This window comes from Perca fluviatilis, chromosome 18 (genome assembly GCF_010015445.1).
Source record: "Perca fluviatilis chromosome 18, GENO_Pfluv_1.0, whole genome shotgun sequence".
Classification (NCBI taxonomy): Eukaryota; Metazoa; Chordata; class Actinopteri; order Perciformes; family Percidae; genus Perca; species Perca fluviatilis.
Window position 1 is genome coordinate 1,496,556 of NC_053129.1, and position 25,721 is coordinate 1,522,276.

At 42.9% G+C, this 25,721-nt stretch overlaps 1 protein-coding gene across 4 annotated transcripts in view; it reads right to left on the reverse strand.

Moving 5' to 3' along the window:
• Window positions 1-19,468, reverse strand: part of fynb (FYN proto-oncogene, Src family tyrosine kinase b) — a 116,525-nt gene extending 97,057 nt beyond the window's left edge. For all 4 annotated transcript variants that reach the window (XM_039782606.1, XM_039782603.1, XM_039782607.1 and 1 more), the window contains exon 1: window positions 19,300-19,468. The gene's annotated coding sequence lies outside the window, so the exon portion shown is untranslated. The remainder of the gene's footprint in view (window positions 1-19,299) is intronic.
• Window positions 19,469-25,721: the final 6,253 nt, after the last annotated feature.

Sequence of the window (25,721 nt, forward strand, 5' to 3'; positions counted from 1 at the left end):
TAGATGTTAAGTGCCCTATAGTTCCTCAAAAAACACAGTTCAATCACAACTGAAAATATGCCTCATTGTGTGTGAATAGAGGTGAATAAATATATTTGTTTGTGTTGCAGTGTCACTTCCTTTCATACGTAAAACATTTGGCGACGGGGCGGCGAGTGGGGGGGGTTGTTGTTTGGACAGACCTGCCCCCACTCCTAAAAAAAAAAAAGGAAACACTGCTGACACACATTCACACACCGATGGCGCAGCATCGGTAGCAATTTGGGGATCAGTGTCTTGCCCAAAGACACTTTGACATGGGACTGCAGGGTCTATGACTACATCATGACTTATATATACTCCCAAAAAGCTAGCGGTCAACCGTTAAAACACTAAAATACCGTGGAGAGAAATACCACCGGTTTTCCCATGACGTCAGGAGCAAAAAAGAAGAACAACACCACCTTGAAACTGGCCTGCAAAACAGCGAGCTAACCTGAAAAGACGCCCGGAAACAAACTCCAGTACCATGGATGCCAACAAACAAACAAAAAGTCAGTGTTTGCAAGAATTGACACTCTGGACAAGAAAGTGGACTCAAAATTACACAAGCTCTTATGGGACTCATGACAAAAATGTAACCAGTTTGCACTGCTCAGGAAGCCCGCATTACTAACCTGGAGGATACTACAAGTACTCCGACAGAGAGGACCCAGAGACCAGGTGCTCCAGCAGAAAGAAGATGTGACTAAGCTCAACCAGAAAACAGAGGACCTGGAAGGAAGACAGTAGGGCTGGGCGATATGGAGAAAATCAAATATCACGATATTTTTGACCAAATACCTCGATATCGATACTGCAATGATATTGTAGTGTTGACTATTGGTGCTTTCACAAAATATTTACACAATGAGATTTTAGATAAATAACCATCAGTAATGTGGATATAATGACTGAGTGGGTAAAGACAAATATAGTTACAACAGCCTGGTAAGTTCAGAAAATTACAACACTCATGCCATATTACGATATTACGATATCCAAAATCGAAGACGATATCTAGTCACATATACAATATCAATATAATTGCCCAGCTCTAGAAGACAGCATCGGTGCAACACACAAATTCTAGGGAGAAAAGAAAGATTTGGTGGCCGTGCCCCTTAAGGAGACCCGAGGGCTGGACACACCGGTGTTTTAAGCCCCCAACGTCGCCTCTTCCTAGGAAATAGGCAATGGTTAGGATTAGGGTTAAGGGTTAGGGTTAGGTGCCTTGAAGTCGACGTCGGGGGCTTAAAACACCATCGAGCGGACACACCACCTATGCTGGACTGGGCACATCGCGGCTTGCAACCCTAACCCACGAGAAGACATGAGCCCAGGGCATTGATCATTCCATTTCACTTTAACCAAGAAAAGGTGGAAGTGTCCAGTACAATTATCTGATCTTATTCTGAGAAAGAACATTTTTTTTCCTCATTGAGTGAGTCTTTTCTAACAGATTAAGTGCAGAACTAAACCATAAAGGACATTTCTGAGACTCTACAAGGCTACTTTTACCCACAAGATAAATCTCCACCAGACTTGGATAAACTTGACAGTGGCTTCCAGCTCTTTGACTGACAGTCGAATGACACAATGGAGTCATTGTGTGGCAGGAGGGCCGGGGGTTAACTGCATGGCGCGCCTCCTAACTGCCCTTTATTTACAAAAGACGCGCTGTCACTGCTGCCAAATATGTTAGAACCCATTAGCTGCTGATTTGACTTTAAAGCTCAGCCCCGCTAATCTAATTTAATCTGCCTCTGTGGCTTCGCCGACTGCTGGAGCAGAGCGCTAATGGCGCTGCAAGTGAACGCAGGCTTCAGCGACGGGATGCAACTATCTGCTCTGCAACAGCAGACACCCACATGGAAACTGCTGCTGCTGGTTTGTGTATGTGGGGGGGGGGGGTCTATTACATGATCATTTCCTGTTATTGGCCTCCTTTGATTAGGCCTCCACAGCGTAAACAGTTCATCTGATCAAAATGAACTGATTTCATAACCACAAGATCGGGTGTGTGAAGCAGGTCATGATGGGAAACAACAATGAAAATGTACATCTATTATTTTATAGTGTGTTATTCGGCAATGCAGAAGAACGTTCTCAAGTGGAATGGGCATCAGACTGTCACACACACACACACACACAGCTATATATATATCTACTTCTATAATATAAAATCCCCGTGTAACAGCTGAATGGCAGAGGTGTGGATGTAGATATTGTGATGTGTGGTGACTGCTATGGTCTCTCTGTCTCACCAGAAAGAGAAAAAAAACAGACAGTGTAAGAGGCAGAGGAAATGAGACAGAAAGAAACAGAGACAAATAGGACAACAGGAAGAGAAGAGACCTGCTTCCTTTCCAGTTAAGTCTGTGCCGTTATCTTCTCACATGTATGAACGGCATCATCATCCACCTGTGCACGCTCTCATCTTGAGAATTCAATTGAGCAGGTCAGAAAGGAGCTTTAAAAGACAGCGGTTAAGCAACCTTGCTCCCTTTGTTTTGTCCCGCCATGGCATTTGACACGCTCGTGCAAAAAAAGTACTTAACCTGAGATGTACGCTAATGTATAACACAGTGCTGGTAAACTTCCCTATGATAATCACATACATAAAAAGATTTGTAGTATTCTTCAACATCAACATTTATTTTGGGCCCGAGGCCTTCCATCCAGATACATTTTTAGCCCTTCAACTGAAAGAATTTGGGCACCTCTGCTACAGAGGGATGTACAGTAAGTATTCAAATGTTCAGCCAGAAACATTTTTTTTTTGTCGCAGGTGACAGCGTGTCTGTTTTGGAGATGTGTGCATAAGACCTGCGAGGTGTCCCGAAATACAGGAGCCGCCCTCAGTGTGTGAACGGAACATGTGATTTAAATCTTCTCCACTCTGTTGGCCTCCTTCCTCTTATCCGCTCTCTCTGTCGCCCGATGCAGCCATGGCGACGGGCTCCCAGCAGGCTTTGCTGTGAGTTTGAGGAGCCCGTGGCCCCGCAGGGATAGCTGACTCTCTCTTTTCATCAGCAGCCTCCTTCCAATAAAGCATAATGGCACCGAGGCGGGGGGGAAAGTCATTCAGCTACACAGAGCTGTCACATGTGCGACCGAGGCACAACAGGCTCAGTCATTCTGCTGCTACTGGAACAGATGAGGGGGGGCTACTGAAGAGGCCAGACACACAGCAGGATCCATAGAGAAGACCCTGCACTCAGTGGGTTGGGCTGCCACAGAGGAACAGTGGGCAGGAAGGCAGGAACTGCATGCACTGTACTGTACAGAAAAATCTGGCTTTGTTCGGATTTCTTTTCATTTCATTTTAAGCTATTTCCCCCCCAGTACAGAGCTCGACAGATTGGTTCCGGAAGTAAGAATCCCATTCATTTTTCTCCAGAAGGGTTCTGATTGTCAGCCATGATGTCGAAAACCATCCGAGGTAGACTGAGCACGAGCTCCGAGATTGTGAAATCATACACATTAATTTTTTTGCACCAAAGAAAAACAAAAGTGTTTCACACATCCACTGGTCAATAAATAAGTCAGTTCCAGACTAGGGTTGGGTACCGTTTGGATTTTTACGATTCCGATGCCGAACCGGTACTTTTAAAACGATTCCAATTCCTAAACCGAACTGAAAAATGTCATTAAAGACAGGCTTTTACGTCCGTTTTTGGTGAGCCCAGAGGGAAAATATGGCATTTTAAAAAGTAGCCTACATTTACGGTAGACTACAGAGAAAGGGGGATATTTTTACGTCCGTTTCGGAGCGACAGAGGGAAAACATTTCAGTCGACACCGAAATGAGGAGTCGAAATTTGCGTTCTAATCCGGTCCCATTACTACCGACTGCGTTCCATAGTGGAACCGGGTTTCGGTACCCAACCCTATTCAAGACAGAAAACTTTAAATTTCTATCTCATAAATAAAAGCACACTGATAAAATGAAAAGTTGATGCCGCTGTAGAAGCCACACTTATAAGCTTATAAAATCAACTTTGTTTTAAAAAAAACAGGTTTTATTCGCAATCTTATGACGAAATAAACACTAGCCTTAACCCTAGCACTTTGTTCAGCCTAGGTTGGTTTTAAATGTGCTCTATAAATAAAGTGACTTGACTTGACTAACTCCACACCTCCAGATTTGATCTTTTAACCGACGCTGACTCAAGTGACATCACTTGAGGACATTTCTGACACTTTAAACCCCACACTCAGGAGACACTAATGGCTGTGTACTACGCTTTTCAGGCAATTTCATGACTAAATGATTAATTGATTAATTGCAAAACCATTAATCATTACATTATACTGTAAAGTGGAAGTAACTTCATTTTTCACAGAATTTTTATTCAGTAGAAAGTTTTGTACATAAAACAAGGTTCAAGGGCACCTATGTCGCGCGGCATACTTCACGATTAAATAACCCTGATTCTCCGCTGGGCGCGTGGAAATAGACCTGGCGACTATCTTTAGTGGAGCGGCGAGCAGCTTCACGCACGCTTTTTGGACTCGCCATGACGCAGCTGGTGGAATATCAAGCATTGACTTGAATGGCCTGGATTGTTCGCGGGGGCCGCGGCGCCTCCGGAACGCACACAGACGCGCCCGGTGGAAAATAGTGGTATGGACGGCATTAAAAAAAGAAAAAAAAAAGATCAGGTATCGTCGTTGTTTTTAGGAGAGTGTTGGCGAGTTTTAGCTGGCATATGGACGTGAAGACCCTATCTCAGCGTACAGCTGAGCGATATGGAGAAAATCAAAATCCCAATATTTTTGACCAAACACCTCAATATCGATATTGTGGCGATGTTGTAGGGTTGACAATTGGTGCTTTCACAAAATATGCACACAATGAGATTTTTGATAAATAATCATCAGTTATGTTAATATAATAACTATGTGGGTAAAGGCAAATAATAGAACAGCTAGAACAGGGGCGCCTGGATAGCTCACCTGGTAGAGCATGCACCCCATGTACAATGCCTCAGTCCTATATAATAAAGGCCTAAAATGCCCAAAACATAATCCAAAAAAAGAACAGCTAGAACAGTCTGGTGTGTTCAGAAAATGACATCCCTCTACTGTAATGCAGCCTTTAAAACCAGGAAAAGACAACTTGTGTCATATCAGGATATTACGCCTGATATCTAGCCTCATATATCGATGTCGATATAATATCGATATATTGCCCAGCCCTATCTCAGCGACAGGACCACGCTCCCTCACCGGCTTCCCACCTCTGAGCCCAACCAGTCTTAATCGTTGGGGGTCCCAGGCCAAGCCGGAGGTGCCCGTGCTGGGAAATGAAACCCTCTGATTATGGGCGACTGCTCTGCACCGCTCAGACACACCATCCCTTGGACAGTTTTACATAAAACTCGCTGTCAGCCACCCACTTCTGGTTCATTTCAGGGCTGTCTCTAAAGGGTAAGTAGGGCACTTTGCCATTTCAATAATAGCTGCATTTGCAAAGCTTACAGCTGCAGGCTACAGCCTCTACATGGATTTAAAGCAAGCTTGCATACTGTGGGGTAGTTCAGTCGTGATAATAGATACAGCTGCCTGTTTGCCTTTGTTTTGTTTTTTTACATCAAACTTTGTCATGGAGTTCATGGTAAAGATATGAGATGTTAGAACGCTAATTAAATCCAGAATGTTTCATCCCCGTTCCCATGAGCCCTGCTGGATGTACTTTGATTGACAGGCCGGGACTGCCAGAGGGCTGCGAGCGCTCACTGACGGGCTGACTGACAGTCACTGTCGAGGAGGGGGATTCAACTGGACCACTAGCCTCTCAGCACATCAGGCCAGTGGTGGAAGAAGTATTCAGATCCTTTACTTAAGTAAAAGTACTAATACCACACTGTAAAAATACTCTGGTACAAGTTAAAAGTCCTGCATTGAAAATGTTACTTGAGTAAAAGCATGTAAGTATCATGAGGTACTTAAAGTATTAAAAGTAAAAGTACTCAATTCAGAGAAATCCTCCTGTCGTAGAAAGAGTAAAGGATCCAACCAGTTGTGTGTTTAATGGTCTGATCATCTCAGCTGGACTTGTAGGCCGTTATATTGTTGTGTAGTTAGTAGTAGTGCTTGTCAGATGACAAAGCTGTCAGATGAATGTAGCGGTATAAAAACTACAATATTTGGTTACACTTTACTTGAAGGTATCTACATAAGAGTGACATGACACTGTCATGAACATGTCATAAACAAGTCATAAATCTTAATGACATAACGCTTCTTTTAGTACGTGTCATTTGGTTAAGGGTTAGGGGTCTGTGTCATGACAGTGTCATGTGTTCATGACAGTGTCATGTCACTCTTATGTAGATACCTTCAAGTAAAGTGTTACCCAATATTTCTCTCTGAAATGTAGCGGAGTAGAAGAAGAAAGTGGCATGAAAAGAAAAAGACTCAACATTTGGAGACATTCAAGTACAGTACTGGAGTAAGTGTACTTCGTTACATGCCAGCGCTGCGTCAGGCCTCGTGTACACCACACCAGAGGGGGATTTGCCCGGCGATGAGAGCGTAACGCGGGAAGCAAAAACAAGTGTTCACACCAGAAACACTGGAACACCTGAGTGTTCACAGGAAGTGATCTGTGGCCCCCCCTGAACACCGCTAAGTCAGGGGAACTCCTGAATCAGGCTAAAATAGAATTAGATAGAAACACAAGAATACAAGTTTCAGTGCAGTGTAAGATATGAATCATTAATGATGAAACAGTTTGTACGGACGGGTTAGGGAGGGGTGTGGGTGTCCTCACCCAGAGAAGTTTTGAGCATTGGTGACTTCATTTCCTGTATTCTGATACACTTTTATGCACCAATTTACGGTGGAAATCCCTTTATTTAGTGTATGTGAAGAAGAAAAACACAGATGACAATTCAAAATATATCAAAACTATAACAGAAAGTATGTTGTTGCGTGTCATTGGGCATTTTTAAGTGGGTATATGGAAATCCTGGAGCTGTCTTAGTGGGTATACTGCGTATACCTGCGTATCACATAGACTACACCACTGGTACTGGAACCGTATTTCCGGAAAAAAATGCCAACAGTAGCCAACCCTATCGGTACCAGTACCACTATTGGATATTTTTAAACTGTACAGAGCCCTAACCAGCAGAAACACTTTATATTCCAGATGGCCGCAGTAGGAATACCATCTTCGGCGTTTGGGGTTATTTGACATGTGGCAGCATCATGAAGATAAAGGCCCGTGTGACGGAGAAGGCCCAGGTCTGGCGGCCAGCGTGACGTCAACCTTCTCCTGCGTCAGCATCTCGCAGCCGCATCAGCAATGCAGAGAAACAACGCTGCACAGTCAAACGGAGAGCGGAGCGGAACGCAGAGGGCAGACAGGCAGCAGAGTTCAGGACACTGAACACTGCGGTGGAGCTCTTGGCGAGGACTCTGACACATCAGCTGCTATCTGAGATGAGAGAGGAATGCTCAGAAGCCAGAATTCTCCATACGATCAGCCACTGGGCTCTGTGTGGGAATCTGTGCGCATGAATCAGGAACTGCATTAAGTCCACATTTAAATTCATAGAAACCATAAAACGTAATAGCTTCTTTGCAATGCAGATTTTCTTTTACCAGCGTCCTCCACGCGCACCACAGGGAGGCTTTGTTGGGGCAGAATATAGTCTTTGTCACTCACACATGACATTAGACACAGCTGGAACTCTCACAGCATGTTCATTATGTATGAAGCCCATAAACATACATGCAGAAGGCGCTATTGTTTTCCACTTAAAATACAAACACGTGTCATCAGTCTGCCTGGCTGCCAGCATGGTAAACATAGCATTAATAAATAATAAAGCCTAGTGAGATGTATTGTGCACCTCGCCCAGTGTGTCAGCGGGGGAAACAACACCCGCGTGATTGCTGCTTTTGTCAAATGTTCACACACACACACACACACACACACACACACACACACACACACACACACACACACACACACACACACACACACACACACACACACACACACACACACACATCGACGCCGATGTATTGAGATTTTCTCTATCAAAAATGTCTTTGCTTGTGAGCGTATTGGGCGGGGTGGGGGTGGGGGGTGGGGGGGATTGCACAATGCGCTATATATCTATTTTGCACTTCATCAAACTCATGCACTTCCGCTGCTCCAGGAAACACAGAAACCTCAAAAATGTTTTGGACGTGGCAGAAATATTTCTGTGGTCATACCAGATAGTTCCTGATTAAAATAAAAAAAAAGAGATAATTTTAGACTATTTTGAAAGGCACAGTTCCTTGTGTTTGGACAATGTTTAATATTTGAGAACACTTTGGAGTAAAACCCCGTTATATTCCACATCTGGATGTGGGTCTGACTTGTCAGGCTAAAAGTGGTTACACACCAACCAGACGGCCGACCCTCGGCAGAAAAGCCAGTGGCTCCCCGAGGTCCAAAAAACTGCCTCGGGACACCCTGAGGCGACACCGACATGAGAGATGTACTACGTCTTCATAACAGCAGGCGGTGCTAATCTGTACTGTTGCCCAAGAAATGACAACGGGCAGCTGATTGGACGAACGCGTCACATGGGTTTGTTTTCTCCGGAAATTCAAGCCAGACTGTCATGGCGGCCGTTCAGAATCCGATCTCATATTGGACTAAAATAGTTCACTGAAACATGTTTCTGAAAAAATTCTAAGAGAGAAATAGGCCATGCAGTTGCTGAATCTGTCTTCATTTCAGATCAACAAAGGTCAGTTTAAAAGATTTTCGTCAGATTTTGAGAGACTCTAGTCACCTCATTCCGCTTGCCAATTCCGGGTGAGTCCCGACTGCCCTGCCGCCAACTGAACATGTCAGGTCGGCCAAAATGAACGCCGACAGCCCCCCAGACGGACGACGGCACGGGACACACCGAACAGACTCGAGTCACTGACCTCGCCAGACTGTCCAACGGCCGATAATTGGCCCCGTGTGTCCCCGGCTTAAGCCTTACCCACAATACTGATGAAACCCTACTCTGTGAGGAAAAGAAAGCAACAGTAGTGAGACACCAAAGGCTGTCATGAGCTTTGCTGAATTCTACAAACACAAAAAGCCATTATAGGAAGCTTTGCTTTTCACACACTATCAGTAACACATCGGAAATCCTGCGAGCGGTGCTGCATTGCATGCTGGTCCACTGAGGCTCCTGTGAGTGAGGTACATCTGTCTCTGAGAATGTGACGGTTGGCCATCACTGCAACGTGAGTCTATGCTAATAGGGGGCTTTCACACCTACCTCGCTTGGTCCGGACTTTCGGACTTTTCAGTTTGATCCAAACCAAAATTACAGGTGTGAGACCTCCCCCCGGACCACGGTCCGGACCAAATAGACAAAATTTGCTCTGACCATAAGCGGTGGTCTCGGTCCGGATCAAGTTAAACCATGGTCCGGTTCGTTTCTAGTGTGAAAGCATTTTTTGGAAGGTTGGGACTTTCGGACCGAATACAGGAAGCTCTGGCAGGCCGTCGTCGTGTTGTAAGAGCGGCGAAGCTCCTTTAAGAACAGCTCAGAGCTTAGTGTGTACATGAGAGTGTGTGTGACGGTGGACAGCTGTCGGCTACCAGAGCAGAGAATAAATCAGCAGTTTACTTGTTAAGTGGTCATAAATGTACAGCGTAGGTTTCAGCTCGCCTCTGAATAAATGCTGCAGCTCTTCGAACCCCCAAGTAAAGTTCCTGTGTCTCGCTTCTCAACAACGAAACAACAAAAAAAGAGATGCGGCAGCACGGGGAGAGCAACGGTCAGTTGGAAAAAAACTCAGACACCAACATGACATCATGACTTTGCGTAAACATAAACGCCACTTTCCTAAAGCCAAATGGCGTGTTATCTGTACGCATTTTGAGCTATCCGCGTGTATGTCTACGCTGTATACAGCGGATGTAAACATCCGTCTTATCGTATAGTCTTATCTTATCGCGAGAACGCGCCGTACTATCGCAAGAACATCGTCACACTCGTGTAAAAAAAAAAAAAGAAAAAATTTGGGTTTAGGAAAAGAACATTGGGGAAGGCTTAAAAAAAAAAAAAAAACGGTTGACAAACGCCACACGTGGGACGCGATCCCAGCTCTCCTGGGTGAAAGTCCTGTGTTTTACCCAGGTACACGTTTTTCTTTTCTTAACCCCAACCGTTTTTTCTTTTCCTAACCCCAACCGTTTTTTCTTTTCCTAACCCCAACCGTTTTTTCTTTTCCTAACCCCAACCGTTTTTTCTTTTCCTAACCCCAACCGTTTTTTCTTTTCCTAACCCCAACCGTTTTTTCTTTTCCTAACCCCAACCGTTTTTTCTTTTCCCCCGCGTGTGACGTTAAAACCAACCGTAGCCTCGCGATAACACGCCACGTGGCTTTGGAAAGTGGCGTGTACGTTTACGCTGTGACGTTCCAGACTGCCGTCCGCTGTATACAGCGTAGACATGCACGCGGATAGCTCAAAATGCGTCCAGATAACACGCCACTTGGCTTTAGGAAAGTGGCGTGTATGTTTACGCGAAGTCATGATGTCACGTTGGTCCATACAGTGTGGCAGCATGGATATACAGCACAGTATACACACACACACACACAACACACACACACACACACACACACACACACACACACACACACACACCTGTGTTTCCACACTCTTTATCCCATTTACTACTCTATATATTCTACATTACTGTCAGCCATTTTCAAAAGCACGCTGTTGTTTTCTCTTCTCTCTTTTTTCAGGCAACGACGTCTTTAAATTCATTCCCAAAATCAACTTGCAGACACTGGATCTTTTTCGTGATCGCCTATCTCGATCGGGGTGATCGCTAGAGCTAAAAACAATTAGCAAAAATAATTGATCATCGACAACAATTTCAAATGAGTGACTGTTTAAGAAATGTATCAAGAAGGAAAATGCGCCGCTTTTCTTTGCTTGAAGGAATTTGGACTTTTGGTGAGACAAAATAAAGAATGTGAAGACGCAAAGGGCATTTCATACGCTTCATCAAAAGAATAATTGACACTTTTAATAAAATAGAATGTCTAGTCGATGCTCTAAACACGACGTCTGATAATTGCGAGATGGACAAAGGTATTTCAAAATCTAAAAACGACAGCATGCTTTGGAAAAGTGTCAGCAGAACATACAGTAGGCCTATGTGCTTAAACATGACAAAATATATATATATAAAAATATAATCTTAGAGTCTTAGAGAGTATAACGCATGGAGTCAGTAGGCTCTCTCCGCTGCTTCTCCAACCACCACACGGTGCCGTGGATCTCTCAGACGCCTGCATATGGCCGGGCTTCCCCTGGGATTGTCCAAGGCTTGAGTGTGACTATTTGGCGGAGGGGTTTATGGGTCCTCCCTCAGAAAATGGGATGTTTTTCAATAGAAATAATTCCTCAATTTCACATCCTCTTGGAGCATTCTTATCACCGTATCTATGGCTCAAACGTTGGTGAAAGCTAGAGCAGATAATGAATAAATAACTCAAAAAGCTTGCTAAAGAAGTCCACTGGAGACCAAGCTCTGAGCGTTAGATCGGAGTATTTCGGAGCGTCATACAGAGGTTAGTTTTGATGCTTGCGTTGGTTTTTAGGCCTGTCGCAATATGCAATAAGTCAATTAATCGCATGATAAATAAAAATGAGCTTGATCATTTTTAAAGGGGAATTATGGAAAAATTTCCATTTTAGATATTGTTTTTGATTGTGTTTGGTTTTTATTCCAGTGCAGTTTTTGATTGCGACTGAGAGTCCATTTTATTTGTTTTGTTAATTAACTGTGGATATTTAAAATGTCTTCCAGTTCCAGTGTTAAATATTCTTCAGAAATAAAAGTGTATTGATCTTTGAAAAGGTGTACTTGCATTATTATGCCATTATCATTACATTAAATGAAAATGGTCTCAGAACAACAATATTATCGTTTATCGCGATCATTTCTGGGAACGGGTGCCAAAAAAAATGGCTAGGGTGCTGCACCTAAGCCGTATAATGGTAGGGAAAAGCCTGAATGGAGGAAACCTGTTATAGGACCCTACCATTGTCCTTCCACTGCTTCAGCAGCAGTAGTTAAACCTTCGGGGTTGGGTGCTGGCTGGCAGAATTAAAAGAGTTTTGCTCGATTTATTCAGTGGTACGGTTTTAAATATAGACCGAGCCGCTCCAGTGCACTCTTGAACTTCTGAATGAAGGCTAAATGGACCTGAGAGCTATAATGGAATTGGAGAGATTTCGAAAAACACGGGGGAAGAGAGATTAAAAATGGAGAAAAAAAAAACTGTTGAGCAGGAGATGAGAGACAGCCACGCTCGCTGGCGCTCTCGTGCCTCGCCTGCGCTCCAGATGTAAATGAGCAACTGTGATTCTCTTCGGAGGAAATGAAGCCACTTGACGAGCAGTAACTGACTTTGCATATTTTTGGAGCCGACGCGCGCGTACGCACACACAGAGACGAGCTGTGGCAGGTGGAAGCGGCGGGCTGATAAGGGATCAGCTGGATAGGATCTGCTGCTCCTGCTTCTCGAAGCAAGACAAAACAACTGCTGCTAATTGAATCCCTTTGGAAGAAACCCCCCCCCCCCCAAGACGGACATCTCCACGGGCCCCGTTTTGACACGCTTTCATGCAAGTGTATCGCTTTCACGCATCATTTCCTCCCTTGATATCGCTGTAACAATGACCCAGAGGCTTATGCCTGGCTCGCAAACATTCCATTCTATTTTTTTTTTTTTTTAATGAAGCTGACAGATCGGCAGTGAAACCTCCAGTTTAGTTGTTTTTTTTTTATTAGCAGGGTGAAAAGTAAAGGTAGCGGTTGTGATGTGCAGAAGCTGGAGGGATCACATGATCCGCAGCGTACGTCTCCACCGCCTCCGTCCCGTTGACTCATCTGTAACAGTCACTTCATCTGAGCCTGCGAGTGCGCGTCACGACTCCACGCCACGTTTCACCCCCTCTGCTGTGGAAGCGCGACACAAAGGGCCACACTGTTTGCGATGCCGTCCTGACCGCAGAGGTTCAGGACGTGAGGTCGAGCAGCTGACTGAGCCAGGGTCAGCTGACCCACCGCGTGCCCCCCACGTGATGTCATCCAACTACTGGACTGCACTTTTCTCCAACTTGGACCAATGGGACGGCTAAGGGGGCTACCTTTATTCATGTGAAAACCCCTGGCTCTGATTTAATAAGCAGCAGACTGTTTTTGAACTGAAACATTGAGCTTTCCACACAGAGTGTTCAACTCCACCTTCCTCCACAGCGCTGCCAAGGAGGGTCTGGCTAGTCCACACAGCATTCTGGGATGGGATCTGAGATGGTTTATTGGCATTTCTTTAAACCAATCACAATCGTCTTGGGGCGGTGCTAACCGCCGCACGCAGCCCCGGTGCCTCTGCTAAAGAGTCTCAGGAAGGAACTTGTTTTGGTGGAACATGTGGACGTTCAAAAGTAGTTTTAGTCGTGCAACAGAAAACTCAGATTGGACAGATAGTCTAGCTAGCTGTCTGGATTTACACTGCAGAGATCTGAGGAGCAGTTAACCATAGTCCTCACAAATCCACCGGAGGTTAGAACGCCAACACCAAGGAAGCATTAGGTAACGGAAATCCAGTCGAGAAAAAGGCCTTACGGCGGAATTTCCGGCGGCAACGGGGCAATCCCGGAAGTGGAAGGTCGTGGATATAGACCAGGTATTGGATGACGAGGCATTTTTCGATACTTGGTACTTTAGAGGCATTTCGGTCTGTGCCTAAAACATATTTAATTCGGTACCCGGCCCTTTGTATTATTAGGACTAAATTACGAGAGCAACTGGTACACATCTACTGCTGCATTCACTTCATGTGGTCCACTGTCCATCCTCCTCACCTCTGTGTGATAACCGGCCTGATTCTGCCAACACCAAGTAGCCTGTGTGTCAGTCAGTGACGGGGGGGGAACTGTGTTGGCAGGCATCTCACCACGGTGTAAGAGGATGAGAAGCTGTTTATAGATGTCCGTCTAACTGGGCCTTCACGCTAAACACAAGAGACGTTCATCAGTGATACCGAGCATGCCTCGTCCTATTATACAGAGCCGAGAATAAAGATGGAGCAGGCCGCAACTCATAACTCATCCTAACACGTGCAGGGGGGGGGGGGTTTCCTGCAAAAAGCCCCGAGTCTGACAGACGTGGGGACATCTGCAATACAGAACTTCACTGGAAAAATAGCAGATTTAACACAAACATGGACGCAAAGACGTTTTATTTGATATCTGTCGTTTTCCGATTTGGTAGGATTAATGCTGACTTCCAACAAATGATTAGGATTTGTTAAATTGATGACCCTTGATTTTCAGACTTGCAGCACCAGACCTCAGCAGCCTGGTCTGGTCTGCTAGCCACTGGCACTGCTCAAAATCCAAGGAAGCTGGCTTTCTGAAAATAGGGATAACAGTACTTCTACAGCAAACGAAAGAAAGGGAATTTAAAACTTGTTCCGAGAGCCACCTAAAATAAATTCAGTACACGTCTTGCTGTCCGTCGCGTGTTGTAAATAGAAGCTGCTTCATTAAGAAAGCCTTCTTAAGAGGGGGAATGCTGATGTAAGAGAGAAGCTGTTGGGAAGCTAATGGCAATATCAATAACTGAAACTAATTCTGCGGGACACGACGCGTGGAACAGATGACCGCGGTTCAGACTTGGCCGGGATTAATGGGCCGAAGAAATGTCTGGAGGGACGCCCGTCATTGTTTTTAAAGGTGAGAGAGGTGACGAGAGCAATTAACCCCAATTACCAAAGCAAAGGAGGGAGAAACTTCACTTCACACGAGGAGGAAGAGGCCCTCATATTAGGAGGGTCTTCATATCCGCAGCACAGCGCAATGTGGGGCGGCAGCTTAGTTGGGAACCGGAGGGTAGCCCTTCAAGCCCCCATATGGACAAAAGAATGGTGGTGGCCACTGGAAACTTGAGAGGTGCCAGTTCACCTCCTGGGTGAAGTAGGGCTGGGCGATATGGAGAAAATCAAATATCACGATATTTTTGAGCAAATACCTCGATATCGATACCGCAACGACATTGTAGTGTTGACTATTGATGCTTTCACAAAATATTTACACAATGAGAGTTTAGATAAATAATCATCAGTAATGTGGATATAATGACTAAGGTAAAGGCAAATAATAGAACAGTTATAACTGTCTGGTACGTTCAGAAATCACTTTACTGTAATGCAGCCTTTAAAACCAGGAAAAGACAACACTTATGTCATATTACGATATCAAAAATCCAAGACGATATCTAGTTTCATATCGATATATTGCCCAGCTCTACTGCCAAGGTGCTCCTTTAGTGCGTGTGTGTCTACTGAGGGTACTGGTTGCCTGTGTGTAATGTGTATTCTAACAACAGAGTGAAAACATTGTAATTTCCCTCGCGGGATTAATAAAGCATGACTTGAAGAATACATAGTTTCATATTCCCCCTTGTTAAAACCTGCCTCAGTCTACTTTCTGTAAAGCATTTAGGACCAACATTATTTAGTGCCCTGTCAGTCCCTGTCAGTGTTCATAAAACACCGTCTTAGATCAATCAATCAATCAATCAAAATTTATTTGTATAGCGCTTTAAAACAACCAACAGGTATCCAAAGTGCTTCACATCTTGAGCTAAGAATAGACAACATATGTTGCAATTAGATGAAATGTAGAAAACAGTAAAATCATAAAAAGGTTACATAGAAACAGAAAGAGGAAATTGTCACACCACTACTGCGTATTAAAAGCCATTCTAAACAGGTAGGTTTTGAGTTTAGACCTAAAAAGAGCAACATCTGTAATTGTGCGAATATCAGGGGGTAACTTGTTCCAGAGTCTCGGGGCAGCAACCGCAAAAGCCTGATCACCCCATTGTTTGTACCTTGACCTTGGGACTTCTAAAACCAGTTGGTTAGAAGACCGCAAAAGACCGGGCTGTCTCACGCAAGGGTTAAAATCTCGGATAGGTACTCCGGGGCTAGGCCATTAAGGGCCTTAAAAACAAAAAATAAAATCTTAAAATCTATTCTAAAACGCACAGGGAGCCAATGTAGGGTGAAAAGAACGGGAGTGATGTGTGCACGTCTAGATGTATTTGTTAAAAAGCGAGCAGCAGCATTTTGCACAAGTTGAAGACGTGAGATGGAGGTTTGATTCAAACCAACATAGAGAGCATTACAGTAATCCAACCTTGAACTAATAAAAGCATGGATTGCTTTTTCTAGATCATGCCTGTTAAGGAATGGCTTAACTTTAGCCAGGAGACGGAGCTGGAAAAAGCTCATTCTAACAACATTGCTGATTTGTTTGTCAAACTTCATGTTGCATTCAAAAGTCACCCCCAAATTTCTGACAGCTGGCTTAAAATATGAAGCCAGTGCTCCAAAACTCAAGGATGGACGGTTTGTCGTGCCTGAAGTACTGAAGATGATACACTCCGTTTTATCTTCGTTCAAGTTTAGAAAGTTTTGTGACAGCCACAACTTAATGTCATTGATACAACTAAGCAGGGAGTCTAATGCGACACGGTCATTTGGTTTGATAGGCAAATAAATTTGCAAATCATCTGCATAACAGTGAAAAGATAAGTTGTGCTTTCCTATTATAGCCCCTAACGGCAATATATATAAAGAAAACAGGATTGGGCCAAGAATTGAACCCTGGGGTACCCCACAAGAGAGAGGAGTGGTTGACGAGGAACAGTCACCAATCATAACAGAAAAGCTCCTATTCGCCAAATAGGAGCTAAACCACTGAAGTGCCGAGCCTCGGATGCCTACGTACTGATCAAGGCGAGAGAGGAGGACTGCATGGTCTACCGTATCAAACGCCGCTGTGAGGTCCAATAGCACTAAAACAGTCGGATTCCCAGCATCTACAGACAGGGCAATATCATTGTGCACTCTAAGCAGTGCAGACTCAGTGCTGTGACGTGATCTAAAACCAGATTGAAATTTTTCAAACACACAGTTCAGTTGCAAAAAGGCTTGTAACTGTATATAAACAACTTTTTCCAAAACCTTTGACATAAAAGGCAGATGGGAGACTGGTCTAAAATTGGTCAACACTGTAGGGTCAAGATTCGGCTTCTTAAGTAGGGGCCTGACCACAGCATGTTTAAAGGCAGCCGGGACAGAACCTAAACTAAGACAAGAATTAAAAAAAGTGAGTAGACTCGGCCCAATGGTGTCATTAAAAACCTCCTTCACTATCCTGGCGGGAACAATGTCTAACGGACAGTGGGTAGGTTTCATGTGTTGCACGATCTCAGAAAGCAATGTCAGAGAAACTGGCTGAAATTCCTCAAACACAGCAGAATGCATAGGAGCAGCAGGTACAAACACATTAAAACTAACACTGGCATTTTGCCTGACCGATGCAACTTTGTCAATAAAATAAAAGAGAAACTTCTCACAGGTACTAGTTGAAACCTCTGTCGGATCAGAGGTGCATGGATTTACAACAGAGTTAATAGTATTAAATAACACAGATAATCCCAGATCTGGCATATAGGTAAGGTTTAGTCTTTGTTCTTTTATTTCATTTTTGTGGAGTTACTAGTCTATGTTAATATTTGTTTATTTAGATTCATTTTTCATTAATTTTTCATTCATTTTGAAATGATTATGTTTTGAAACGTATTAGTTGTATTTGAAATTACGTTTTCAGTTAGTGTATGGGAGACCCCTGATAAGCCTTTTAGGCGTTTGGCCTCCCTTGCATATTGTGTTACTAATATTGCCGTTTTCTGTCTTCATGTGCTAGTAAATACATGAAATGAAAGTGGATACAGGTGTTAACCACCATGTTAATTTATTGAAATTTATTGAAAATCCTCTACTCCTCAAACACCACAAAAATGATATGAACAAATTTGAAGATCATTGATTTCATAAATCACGTTCATTACACTTACATTTCAACAAGCTTTACAGTTGTACGTCACCTCTTTTGACAGAGAAAATGTATCCAACCTATTCTTGAAAAAGTTAACTGAAGGGGAACGGAAGCTCGTTCCATGCTTTTACCGCACAAAGTGTGAAGAAATTCGTTCTCTTTTTTTATTAATGCATGTTCCGGGGTCAAGCTTTAAATAATTCCCTCGTAAATCACTCCTATTGCTCCAAAACTGAAAGATGGGCTCAACCATTACATCGGGGTCAGCCCTATGTTCCCACAGCCCAATGGTCCCACATTTCTACGTTTTTTCTTAAAATTAGGCCCTATGTTAGGGTTAGGGTTACATTCCATCTGTAGTCCATTGCTACTAGATAATAGGTTGGGTGTAATTGGCTACCAGATTGGGAGAAAGGGGGATAAAATATGATACAAATTTATGAAAAAGGAAATGTGGGAACATAGGGCCTAATTTTTAAGAAAAAAAACAACATAGGGGCTGTGGGAACATAGGCACGCTCCCATTACATCATATATTCCATGTACAAGCTTATACACCTGAATCATATCTCCTCTGTATCTCCTGTGTTATCCTCCAAGAATTACATCTAAAAATCAGGAAAGATACAGCAGCTTGGGGAGATAGTACTAAAAAGTGATGCCAACATACTTTCCCCGGGCACCTTCTTATGTTATGTGTTGGAATGCAAAAGTTAACTGGGCACTGTGGTTTCCCAACTGCATGCATTCGACTCTAAATGCATCCCAGATGAGAGGGGCCACTGTCCATCAGGAGAGGCTGTGTCCTTCATCTGACTCCACTAAGCACCAATAGGAGATGGAGATGACCATCGCGGTAAACAAGCGAGCCGAGGAACTTAACCCAGGATGCTTTGAGGGCTCAGCGCCTCCTGTGTGATAACACTGACGAACACAGTGCGTGCTATTCCTTCTGCTTTGCCGTTGACCGTGGATAACCTACTTGTCTAACGCGAATTAGCTTTGGGTGTATTTTACTCCAGTTACAGGCTCGACATGTGCTGCTGCTGCTGCTGCTGCGTCCGTTATAATTCACTTATAGACACCGGGTATCGCATTCAACACAGCCGACGCGTCACCCTGACAGCTTTTCCACATAGAGAGGAGCTGGAGAAATAGTTAGCTAGCTAGCTAACAGGCTAAGCACCTTTAACGTGCGTTCAACAAATGTCAATAACAGTCGTAAAAACAATACCTGGAAAATCAAAGTAAATCATTCCGCTGCAGACATAAAAGCGAGCCGGAATGATGAGTCAAATGGAAGAAAAAAAAACAGTGTGTCTTACCAGTTTCAAACGCTTCTAATAATCCGCAGCTGAGTAATCCATAACCGTTATGATGGAGGGATGTGTCGGTAATGAAGAGCGTGGTGGAGCCGCTGTGGTGACCCTGGTGTCGCCCTGCCCGCTGCTCGTCGTGGCCGCTGCGTGTGATGGCGCTTTGCTCTGCAGGGCCACAATGAATCTACTGCTGCCTTCAAGAGCTGTCGGAAATATCAGGATAAGGCAGGAGTACACAGCCTACGCGACCAACCCATAGATATATATACGACCAACCAAAGACGTTGTACCTTACACAGAAGATTTATCTGAGGAATATAAGACCAGCAAAGTCCGTATTAATCTCATTAGCCGAGCTGCCGTATGTGATAATTAAAGGACAGAGGACACAAAAGTCACGACAGTGGTTTATTCCAGTGTTAGCTGGTTTATCTAAACTGCAGCCTACAGTAGGTTGTTGTATTCCCTGTTACAATAACTAGTCTTGTTAAATATCGCCTTGTGTAACTTTATATGTTTTCAAAACATATTTGGTAATTTGTTGCTTTTATTACAACACTTGATTGTGTTGATAATTCAGAATCCCGAGCTTTTAAGAAGCAAGGGAAGGGCGCATAACGGGCCCGTCCTATGACTGGCAGGACGCCCGTCCAATCAGAAAATACCGAAGGGCAGTAGATGGGTGGGACAGAGATTGAAGCGGTGAGTGTGTATACAGTTAGGGTAAATACAGATGACTTTGATTAACATGTCTAGTAAACAGATATCACAGCAAAAACCAAGAGGTCCGGCACTTGTATTAGCTGTTAGAGGCTTTGTAACATAGAGGACAAAAACAGTAGCCTTTGACAAGGTCTCAATAGAAATATAGTAGCCGAACATAGGAGCTACCTCGTAATTCAGTTTTGTTGGGATATTTTAATAAATACATTTCTAAAAGGACTAAATGTAGTTTTTGTAATAGGTGGCAGATGACCTGCTATATGTCTGTTTCTTATTAAGTTGTATGTATGAGCTGCAGTGCAGTTTTTTTACTCGACGTTGGAGCGCCCTCTTCTGTCTACACGTAGAACAGCACTCTTGATGCTGCCCCAGGACACAGCTGAAAACTCATGTTATAACATAGTTATTCACTTTCCTTCAGGTGTAGTTACTGTTGCTGGAAGTAACAATATGGCCCATGAACTGTAATTAGCCAAAAGTTTAAAAAAATATTGGGCCATCTAGTTTGGAGAGGTTCTTATGGAAGCCCTGAGAGGTGAGGTGCAAAACAAATATTTGGCCTTCTGCATGATTCTTCTGCAAATATTAGTTCATGAGATGCATGCATTTATATATGATGTTTGTGTAAACCAGGCCTGTTTGCTGGTATTTAAAATATGTGCGGTAAGCTAATCAGAGTTTAAAGGTGTGGTACCGGTAACGAAAAAGAATCCCGCGAGTGCCGCTGTACGATTCTATTATGTTTTACAGTGGACATTTGTAGTTAACTGAGAAGGTAAAACGTTGTTTTGTTGATGCTGCATTTGGGTGAACTTTGTATCTTGTGTCTTTCTCTCAAAACCTAATCATGCCTAAGTTTATCTCATAGGAAATAATATCTCATATGTAGGAAATAAACTCTTAGATATGATCTCCTACATATGCAATAATATCTCCTACATAGGAGAGATCTCTTAGTCATTATCTCCCACGCAGGACATAACATTGGAGATAACATCTCGGAGGTAGGAGATACACTTTTTGTTTCGCTGGCAATGTTTTAGACCAGAGATATTCAACAGGGGGTCCGTGACCCCTAGAGGGTACTCAGAGAGGGTGTAGGGGGGCCGCCACATTATGTTGAAAAATAATTTTTATGAAAGTTTCTTTTTTTCAAAAATTTAAATGTCTGAAAATATACAGTAATATGAATCCTGCATATTATACATATATATTGGCCTATTTTGAATTTAACAATTTTAGGGTATGGTAGCCACTATGGTAGCCATACAGTTTAGTTTAAAGAAGTCTATATCCACGACGTTACACTTCTGGGATTGCTCCGTTGCTGCCGGAAATTCCGCCGGATTTTATTCTTTTCGGCCGGATGTCCGTTTCCTTCCTCTTTCTTTGTGTGGCGTTCTAACCTCCGGTGGATTTGTGAGGACTATGGTTAACTGCTCCTCAGATCTCTGCAGGGTAAATCCAGACAGCTAGCTAGACTATCTGTCCAATCGGAGTTTTCTGTTGCACGACTAAGACACATTTTAAACGTACACACGTTCCACCAAAACAAGTTCCTTCCTGAGGCTATTTTGCAGAGGCACCGTGGCTCCGTCCGGCGCTTAGCACCGCCCAAGGTGATTTTGATTGGTTTAAAGAAATGCCAATAAACCAGAGCACGTTTTTCTCCCATCCCGGAATGTGATGTGGACTAGCTAGACCCTCCTCGGCAGCGCTGTGGAGGAAGGTGTGGCTATGTGAGACTAGGTCAAACCCTATACCTTTATTAAGAACTGTGATGCGAATGAAGTCCATTAGTACATATATCTCAGAGCTTGTGATCTTTGAATCCTGCCTGCTACAGACAACACTGGTGTTCTAGCCTCCGCTCTGCTAACTGAAGCAGCCGTTGCTGTCTGATGTCTGCAGGCCGGCGGTCAGTGCCGACAGCCTCGCTGCCCTCTGCCAGTTTCCCGCAGATCACGACCTCCAGCTGCTTTGGCAGAACGGAGTCACACACTGACCACGCGCGCTGACATCATCCTCCGAAATAACGAAACTCAGCAACATCCTACATTACACCTAGACCTGATATGGTCGGTAGGATGGATTTGGAATAGGGTTATAAACAGTGTTGGGAATAACGCGTTACAAAAGTAAAGCAATTACAGTAATGTATTCCTTTTCGCTGTAATGCAGTGATATAATGCATTACTAATTACATTTTTGTAATATTATACCCGTTAGAATCTCAGTTACTCCACTTACAACGCAACATTTTGTGGTGTTGTTTTTTTTTTTTAAATGGCCATATCAGGGATTAAAGTGAAAAAATATCTTTTGACTGAACTTTTTTTCAGCGCCCTATTGGTTTTTAATGTACAATAAGATGCAAACAGCAAAGTAAAGGGAGTATTGCGAGTGTTCTCTTTTCCTGATGAACAAAACAATATTTCAGTACCATCCCACCACTAACCATTGCTGTTCTTTTCTACTGCGGCAATCATATTGTAGAAAGGCTTTACCTTACACTCTAATTACTTCAGGCCAAAAGTGTTTAAAGGGAAAAAAAAATATTGTTAATATGCAATTCAACACCAAGGCAAATCTATAAAATCAAGTTTGCAAGACTTCAGTGTTTTTATTCAAGGGCTACTAATAATGAAACACGTATAACTTTTCAGTGAAAGCTTTTTTAATTATTTAAATTCAAACTAAAAAATATTTTTTACAATAACAATAAATAAACACTGTTTTATCTATCTCAGACACGTCTGTGCCTTCCATTAGCAACAACGCATCCATGATGGCTAGTGGCCTCGCCAAATAGTGGTTACCAATAGACGCACACAAATCATGACCCTAATATGCGAGGAAACTGGTTCCGGGTTTTGTGCTATAAATTAATAATATTTTATAGCAAAGTTATAAGTTGACTATTTTAATCTCATGATTATTTTATGTCAACATACAGTCATAACCTACTGTCATTAAAAGTGAAACCAAAATAGGCTATAAGGCTGTTTGTGCGTCATAGCATAAACACGATTGACCCTCGAATCTGAATATGTCTATTGCATGATTGTATTATTATTATTATTATTATTATTTTATGTTAACACGCTCAGTCAAAACCTTCTCGTTGCAAATTGTGAAAGATTGTGGATAAATTGTATTCGGTAGGGTACCCCCAGGATTCTTCAAGTTAAATTTAAGACTTTTTAAGACCTTTATAATACCACCTAGGATGAAATTTAATGCCAACTTCCCAGCCATATAATGAAAAATCTGTGTGGATTTTAGGCCTGAGAAAAGAATGATTTACCAGGTAATGACATTTTATTATAATACTCAACAATTATATTTAGTTCACAATAGCTTTGTAAGGCGTGTTAGTAATCTAATAACATCAAATAATAAAGTATTTGTTGCATGAATCACTCTTATGCTATGAAACTTAAAAAACTAAATAAATAGATTGATAAAAATAAAATGTGTGCATTATGGAGGTGTCACAATTAGTTCCACCTTGGCTAGATAAGATAATATATAATGTAATATAATATGCCAATGTAAATGCCAATTGCTTCAGTGATTGTTTCATCCCGTCCTGCTTATGCGTCTAAAAGCTGCTGCAGCGGGAATAAAGAGTTGGGCGTTCCTGATCAGGAACTGGCAGGCGGGTCTTCCAGCTCCCCCGTTTCATTGGCTCTAGACTGACTCGCACGCCGATCTGCTTCCTTGTGCTAACCTCAGCCCCATTGCTCTCAGCCTCGTCCGCCAGCCGGTCCACATCTCTGGCTAGACATTCAGACACTTGCCCTTTCTAACCGACAAGCTAACGTTAGCTTGTTAGTAGCACGGTGCGAGACGTTTTGATTTCTTTCTTGACAACTGATTGATTTGCGCCCGAGCTTGGATGTTTAGGGCCAGAGCTTTCTCACCATGTCCACGGATTTAAGATAAAACACCACGTTACGCCGTTATTATTGTTATAGCCTAGCTACATCCATGTGTTGCGCACCCCGCGTCCGCGCCATGGTCCGCGCACACTCCACGGTCAAGAGCGTAAAGAAAAACACTGACGTAAATTACCTGTACTGTTGTATTACATCCCAGTCACACGCTTATATACTGTCTATGGTCACACGGAGTAAATTGTAAAGTCACACACAAAGCATTTATTTAGGACGTTACGGTAATTAGTTCATCCTTCCAAAGGACAAGACATAATTTAAGACCTTTGTAAACGAAATGTGTAACTTTATGAAAGTTATTCAAAACTTTTAATTTTTTTTCTCATCGGATCTGCATCGATCTCAGATATGGCATTTCTAAAATCAAATTAACGGAAATCCGTCTAGCGACGGAGAACTTTAATCCCTGCCATATTATGCTCATTTTCAGGTTCATAATTGTAATTGGAGATTGTATCAGAATAGGTTTACATGGTTTAATTTTCAAAAAAACACCATATTTTTGTTGTACTGCACATTGCTGCAGCTCCTCTTTTCACCCTGTGTGTTGAGCTCTCTGTTTTAGCTACAGAGTAAGACATCTCACTTCTGTTCCATCTTTGTTGTCAGTCGCACATGCTCAGTAGCTAGGTAAGGATCACATGAGCTAGCTAGCTGTTTCTCTAACTTCGGTCAGTACAAGGCAGGATTAGCCGGGATACTTCTTCTAAATGAGGTTATACTTCAAACTTTGCTTGGAATACCTGCAGAACAGGGACATGGAAGTAGTTCTTTTGTAGATTATGGTGAACTTGTGTGTTGTAGCAGTGTTTTGCCATTGAGAACGAGCTAACATGCTAGCGCTAACATGCTAACGGTTAGTCCCCTAGCCCCCTTGTTTCGGCCAATGACGTAGAAAGCCGTGCAGATTTTGACCAGCTCACCAGGAGACTGAAGGCAGGACACATTCAGAAACCGTATCTCACTCAGAACAGCATGGCTGTTTTTTTTTCAAAGTTTGTAAGCGTGTGGAAGCACCAGAGACACAAAATAACACCTCAATTCCCAAAAAAATTATTTTTTCATAATAAAATCATTTTAAGAATTCTTGTGTTATTTAGAGTCCATACAGAGTGTTATTTCCGGTTGCTGTATTCGATGGTTGAGATGACTGCATAGATGGATACATTTGCGAGATGGACATTATTTTCAGGCGTTATTACGCTGGGTTGAAGCGAGCTGTCCCGTCACTGTTCCCCGTGGTCAGAGCCAGAACCAGAGACGCTACGGACAACATCTGCGTCCCCACAGGTGACGGTACGTCAGCATAGACAGCCGTGTGTCCGAGCTGCTGACCGATAGAAACATGTTGGGAATTAATGTTTAGGCTTGCTACACGTAAATATCATTGCATTTTATCAGCCGTGGAAAGTAACTATGCCGTACTTCAATACAACTGTAAGGTACTTTTAATTGAGTATTTTCATTTTCTCCTACTTGTCTATTGTACGTTTTACTTCTCTATTTCTATAGCTTTAGCTACTTTGCATATTTATATTAATTATACAAAATATTATGAATAATCTATGATCTATTAAGGTGGATAAAGAGGAGACTTTATTGATCCGGTGGTGAAATTCACAAGCTACAAGTCATACTTCTGCTGTTATTTTGGCAAAAGTAACTCAAAAGTAATGCAAAAGTAGTGTAAAACATTACAATTCAGAGACAGTAATATTGTAATATAACTAATTACTCTCAAATGAC